The sequence below is a fragment of the Nicotiana sylvestris genome, chromosome 7 (assembly GCF_000393655.2).
Source record: "Nicotiana sylvestris chromosome 7, ASM39365v2, whole genome shotgun sequence".
Taxonomy (NCBI): Eukaryota; Viridiplantae; Streptophyta; class Magnoliopsida; order Solanales; family Solanaceae; genus Nicotiana; species Nicotiana sylvestris.
The window spans coordinates 168,889,549-168,896,779 of record NC_091063.1 but is presented as its reverse complement, the minus strand read 5'-3'; positions in this window follow the sequence as shown (position 1 = coordinate 168,896,779).

The following is a 7,231-nucleotide window of genomic DNA, read 5'->3' as shown; positions in this document are numbered from 1 at the left end:
TCTTTGGACCTATTCGAGTTTCTGAAGTTGTTTCATCTGTTGCTTAACTGAATTTCGAAATCTTTTGTTTCAGGCTCTGTTTCTTTATGTGATTTTGACTTCCTGCTACCATTGAAACTCTACTATAAGGTCTTCATTGATGATATTCTGGTGTATTCGCATAGTCAGGAGGAATACGCGGAGCATTTGAGAGTTGTGTTGCAGAGATTGAGTGAGAAGAAGCTTTATGCAAAATTCTCCAAGTGTGAGTTCTGGCTTAGTTCAGTGACTTTCTTGGGGAACGTGGTGTCCAGCGAGGGTATTCATGTTGATCCGAAGAAGATAGAGGCAGTTCAGAGTTGGCCCAGACCGTCCTCAGCCACAGAGATTCGCAGCTTTCTTGGCTTGGCAAGCTATTATCATCGGTTTGTTCAGGGATTCTCATCTATCATATCACCCTTGACCAAGTTGACTCAGAAGGGTGCTTCATTTGTATGGGAGGTGGTGTAGATATCCAGTTGGTTGGTTCGACCCCGGTGAGGCTAGACTATTGGGGATAGACTTGGTGTAGGGTGCTTTAAAAAAAGAGAAAGTGATTTAGGAGAGGCTTCGTACAGCGTAGTTGAGGCAAAAGAGTTATGCTGACTGGAAGGTTCGGGATGTATCCTACATGGTTGATGAAAAGGTTCTGTTGAAGGTCTCGCCCATGAAGGGTGTTATGAGATTTGGGAAGAAAGGGAAATTGAGTCATCAGTTCATTGGGCCATTTGAGGCGCTTCGAAAGATTAGGGAGGTGGCTTGTGTGCTTGCTTTGGCACCCAGCTTGTCAAGTGTGCATCCAGTATTTTATGTTTCTATGCTCTGAAAGTATATTAGGGATCTGTCTCATGTTTTGGATTTCAGCACGGTTCAGTTGGATGATGGTCTAACTTATGATGTGGAGCTAGTAGCTATTTTGGGTCATCAATTTTGAAAGTTGAGGTCAAAGGATATAGCTTCAGTGAAAGTGCAGTGGAAAGGTTGGGCCGTGAAGGAGGCTACCTGGGAGACCGAGCGGGAGATGCAGAGCAGATATCCTCACCTGTTTGAGGCTTTAGGTATGCTTCTTGACTTGTTCGAGGACGAACGTTAGTTTAAGTTGGGGAGAATGTGATGACCCGGCCAGTCGTCTCATGAGTTACCGCTCTGTTTCCCCCATTTCTGCTTCTTTATGCTTTGTTTATCCATGTAATATGACCCGGCCAAGATTTGGTAAGGTTTGAGACACTTAGTCTCTTTTAAGGGAGGTTAAGTTGGAAAAGTCAACCGGATATTTACTTATGTGTTAGAGGGCTCGGATATGAGTTTCGACGATTCGGTTAGCTTCAGGAGGTGATTTGGGACTTACGAGTGTGATCGGAATGAGTTTTGGAGGTCCAGAGTAGATTTAGGCTTGAATTGTCGAAATCAGATCCAGGTGCCCGAGCGGCAGAGTGAGGGTCCTCAGCTGATCTAGAGGTTGATGGAGATTTCAAGGTAGCCGCATGGCGTCCGCAGCCTTGTTTTCTCCTTCTTATCTTGTTCTTTTCCGCATTTCTCTAGACTTTTGTTGTATCAGACAGTCAGTTATGTAGTAGAGGCTCTAGACTCGTGATACCAGATTATGGGGCATGTGTAGTTTCCTGTTTATTCGACTTCCGCATATTGTTCTGTTGCTTTAAACATTTATAATAAAATTTGGTACTTAAAAACCTATGTTAGAAAATGGCTTATTGTTAAAGGAAAAAGGTTTGTGGTTATTTGATTGGTTGGCTTGCCTAGTAATGTGATAAGCGCCATCACGACCGGTATTTGGGGTCGTGACAGATAGAAAGTATGAATCTGATTATGAAAAACTCAAGAAAAGAAGAAGAATTCAAAATCTAATAAAATCTCAAAAAGGTGCTCTTGATAAATTTTTATTGAATAATAAAGATCTTGAATCAGAAAATTTTGGAGAGTGTTCTCTAGATAAGCAAGTTAGTGATTCGGTTGAGTTAGATAATTCTAAAATTAATAATATTCAAGTAGAAAAAGAACAAGTGACAAGTCAGAAATAGATCCTCAAAAAAATCAAGAGCTTATAAATGAAATAGATAATTCAACTCCTAAAAATATATATGATCCTAGTCAATGGACTAATGTAGATGCAAAGTTGAGAGATCTATTAGTAGAAAAGGGACCGATTAGAATAATTGACACAAACTTTCCGAATTATAATTTTTCAAGACATTTTTCTACTACACATTATATTCAAAAATTGGCAAACGGTGAAAGACATGATAGAAGATGGTTATTTTATTATAAAGACCTGGATAAAGTATTTTTTTTGTTGTAAGTTGTTTAGTTCGAGTTCCGGAACTTGTAGTAGTAAACTAGCTAGTGAAGGTAGTAATGATTGGAGAAATATTGGTACTAAGATCAAAATTCATGAAACAACAAATGAACATATTATTAACATGGCTGTATGGATTGATTTAGAAATAAGACTGCAAAAATATAAAACAATCGATAAAGATGTTCAAGAACAAATCAATAGAGATAGAGAGCATTGGAAAAATGTATTATCAAGAATTATTGACGTGATCAAAACTCTTGGAAAAAATAATTTGGCATTTAGAGGAAAAAATGAAAAGATATATCAAGAGAATAATGGAAATTATTTAAGTTTAATTGAAATGATTGCCGAATTTGACCCCGTCATGCAAGAACATATTCGACGAATTAAGCATGATGAAATTATAGTCATTACCTTGGTCATAGAATACAAAATGAATTGATAAACTTATTGGAAAGTGAAATTAATAATAAAATTATAGAAGCCAAATATTTCTCGATCATACTTGATTGCACTCCAGATACAAGTCATCAAGAACAAATGTCTTTTATACCGCGGAGTGTGGATATTTCAGCAACTCCAATAAAAATTAATGAATATTTTTTAGAATTTGTAAAAATAGATGATACAAGTGGAAAAAGTCTTTTTGAAGTTATTATAGATGAAATAAAAAATATTGGACTTGATATTGATAACTTAAGAGGGCAAGGATATGATAATGGGTCAAATATGAAGGGAAAACATCTAGGAGTGCAAAAAAGACTTCTTGATGTAAATCCTAGATCATTTTATACACCATGTGGTTGTCACAATCTGAATTTGTTACTTTGTGATATGGCTAATTCTTGTACAAAAGCTATATCATTTTTTGGAGTGGTACAACGTATATATTTACTATTTTCATCTTCTACTATGCGATGGAAAATAGGTATTGAATTATAAAGAAAGAGGTTGTGATATGTTAGTTGGTCGGGCTTGCCTAGCATTGTGTTGGGCGCCATCACGACCGGGGTTGGGGTCGTGACAAGTTGGTATCAGAGCCTAGGTTACTTGGTCTCGCGAGTCATGAGCCGGTTTAGTAGAGTCTCGCGGATCGGTACGGAGACGTCTGTATTTATCCTCAAGAGGCTGCAGAACCTTTAGAAAAACTTCACATTCTTAAATTCTTATCGTGCGTCCTTGATTCATCTTGAAATGAAACTTTTGAAATTCCTTCCACGTGTTCGTATGCGCGCATGAGCGCTCAGTATCAGATGTGCCTCAATGGCTTGTGATTCCCCGATCGAGGGGTGAGGTGTAATCTCTGTGAGTTTATTGTAGGCCAGTCTGAAGGACTTGAGGTTGGGTCTTTGCCTATGGCTGGAGCGCCGAGGTGCTGATTGTGTAAACAAGTGTTTTTGAACTTATATGTTCGGTAGTGTCCCCGTTAGTGGAAATGACGACTGTGGCTATGTGAGGAGTACGTTAGTACTACGAGGCATATCTATATGAATTGGAAGCGACGAGAAGGGGTCTGTTGAATGATGGAAGAATTAGTAGATGCTTAAAGTCTATATTGATTCAAGTTATAGCCCGAGTTATGGGCATTTGAAGAATCTTTTCATGACTCCTAGTTGGGAGAGAAGTAAATTTCATGTTGTGGTCTGAGTACAGACTTAGGAAGATCAAGTGACTGCGTAATGCTTATAACGGTGGAAGGTATACATAAATGTTAGATTGAGGCGAAGCAGGTGGGTTATCCCTCGTGAAGTGTGCTGAGGCGGTGTGATCCTCATGTGAATGACAAAATATCTCATGTGCAAATGAATTGTAAGTGTTGGAGTTTGAAATTTTTGGTTCACTTAAGAGAGTGAGTTTAACTGTTGCGAGATTGCCACAGAGTTGAAGTACTGGATGAAATGTGTTTATACAAGCTTACAGAGGATTTGAGTTTAACCTCACTATGGTATTGAGGCAACAATGGAGTATATGCGTTATGAGTATAGTGTGTTGTGATCTATGGCTTCGAGCCAAGTTGGGGAGCTTGCTATTGGTTAGCGGATTGTGCGGTTATGTACTATGTTAGTTCAGATTTGATGCATGCTGGTGAATCAGTTCTGGTTGTGGAAATTGGGCCGAGAATGGCACGAGTGAAGGAAAATTTTTGACAAGATGTCATGAGCTCGGACGAGCAGAAGATAAGTTTTGATGTCTACGGTAAGTTGGTATTGTCTTCAGCGTCACCTAAGATCGGTGTTTTGTAAAAAGGGTTTTGCGTCCTGGTTAATGATTCTTGATCGGTCTTCAGCGTTAGTGCGACCGGTGATTTGGAGGTACGCTTCAGATATTGTTGTGGTATGTTGTGGGAGTGTGTCCCACGGGAAGATTATATAAGTGTGACATGTGATCACTTGATTGATTAAAGATGTAAACCAAGTATGAAGTTTGTGATGGTGTCGTTAAATTGAAGATTCATGCCTGGAGGGCACTTGGCATATTGGGTTGTGAATTGGGGAGGATTACTCCGATTGTGATGGTTGTTCTTGTGTGTTATGAGAAAAATGGGAGTTATTATTGACCTTTAAAAGGTTATCAGACTAGTTCAGTATGATCAGAATCAGCTTGAAGTCGATGGATAGATTTAATGTGAGTAATGGCTCTATAATAGGCCAGATGTGTGCATTTTAGTAACGCGGTCCTCATGGAAGAGTAGTTAGGTTGATGTTTCGTTGTCAGATATTTCACGTAGTGATGCATTGCACCGTGTGAGTTGTGAGACGGCTTGAGAAATTGCTATGTGTTGAGAATCCGCGTGGGAATGACGTTATATGAGCATCTTGGCTCTTGAAATTCAAATTGTACATCGCACCTTAGTTGTGCTTGAGTTTTTTAGCTTATAATTATATGTCCCTTAGAGATATTATTATGCACTTAGCATGCTTAAGACTGATACTCGGTATTTTGTTGTAATGAGCGAATTTGGCTCAATATGCATCTCCTTATGTGAGATCTATGTGTGGATCGGGTGGTACGCCGCCATGGGTATGTTATCTAGATCGGGTTGCAAACCGCAACAGTGTGATGTTGAGTATAGTTTCTATATGCTATTTTGTATGCCTTGCTTCCTGATTTCTAAGGAAAGTCCGTATTAGTGAGTGGGATTGGTAATTCCTTCCAGAGTTCGTTTTCTTTTTTGTATCGCGTTCGAATTGGTAGCCTATTGGCATATTATGCAATCATATGCGGTTTTTGATTATGTGTGGGGTGGCTTATTGCCTGAGCAGTTCGTAATGGGTGAGACAAGATCATTGAATTCGAGATCAGTGCAATCTGAGTATATGAAGTAAATTAAGGGGCTAAGACCATTGTTTGGTTCATAATGAGGTGATAGTTCTTGCCAGAAGTATAGACCCAAGGAATTGTTGATTCGGCGGTGTTACGAATTTATACAGATCTCATCCGTCGTGTCGATATTGTAAGAATTTGAATAAGACCTATGTATGTCATGCAGGGCATGAGATGTGTAATGATTTTTCTTCTAGATGGGATCAATGGAAGTTCCTGACTAGTTGAGTACGTAAACGTTCATGGTTCGGAATGGAGGTGAAGTCCTCATGTTACCTTACGATGATATGGTATATGCGATACGTTGTGAAGGATTGAGATTTGCGTGTGTAAGGTTATGGTTCAGTTCTGAATGGAAATTCATAACATTCTTAGGCAGTACGGGCAGCTTTAGGTGATTAGAGAAATGAGCTTCAGATGATTAGGGTGAATGATCTTCAGATGATTAAGGAAATTGTATTTCTAATCATAGTGATTTGTAAAGGGTATATGTTTCAGAAAAAGGCCAATGTGATTAAGTTGATGGCACTTCAATAGTATTGTGACACTTTAAGGCTGGATCGACTACTGATATTTGAGTTGCTTGTATGGCACATGGAAATTTAGAGTATTTATCGTGGGATGATTGGGTATTAAAGGTGTGTATGTATTCGCACGGTGGAAACTAGAATCAGGTATGATGATTTGTGTGCCATATGGAGTTGGAGACTGGGAATTCTCATGTCCAGGCTAGGTTGTGGTGGTGGATCGTATGTATTCGGCACCCTTTAGTGGCAATCAGGATTTGGAGGCTCGAGTGGATCTTTGTTTGCTGGTATGTTAGATTTATGATGTGATGCCGGAATTTAGACTGGTTATCTTAGTGTTGAGTGATTCTGAACTATTACGCTACGGGCAATACCAAAAATGCCATGGGTTGAGTGATGAAGTGTGTTGGATTATGTTCTAGCATAGTGGTTTATATTTCAAAGAACCAGCGGATGGTTGGGAAGGATTGCTTTCTTAATTGGAATTCGTAATGGATGTCAGTGCAAAGGTTGCTATCATTAATTAAGTTCCAGTGTTGAGGGACTTTTTGGATGCGTTTTGTGTGGCTAGGCATGTCGCCGGGCGAGGTTGTTGATTTCGGTATTAAATTGGTGCCAGACACCGAATTGTCTGGCTCCGATAGGAGTTGTAGTAGTAGAAGTCGTGCGGGATGAGTAATTGGGTATTGCTCAGTGAATAACGTACCGATTATGTTCTATCAGGTTTGCGTGGTGTGTGTTATTTGTTTCACCATGGGTGTAATGATTTGCTTTGGATCCAGACATCAATTGAGCATGGTTGTCGATTTCAAGCATAGTGACTTGAGGTGTTTCATGTGGAGTAGTATTTGGATAGGATCGTGCGTTGCAGCAAAGCTGTGTGGAAACATGACCTTGCGGGTCAAATTTGTGTGTCCTATTTCTATGATGTGAGACAAGGTCTCAGCCTTGTGTTGTGGCAGTACTGGTGAGTTTGAGGTACAACTCTCTCAGTTGAGTCATTTTCATGATTTGAGTATGTTCGGACCGTTTCTTATTGGTGCAC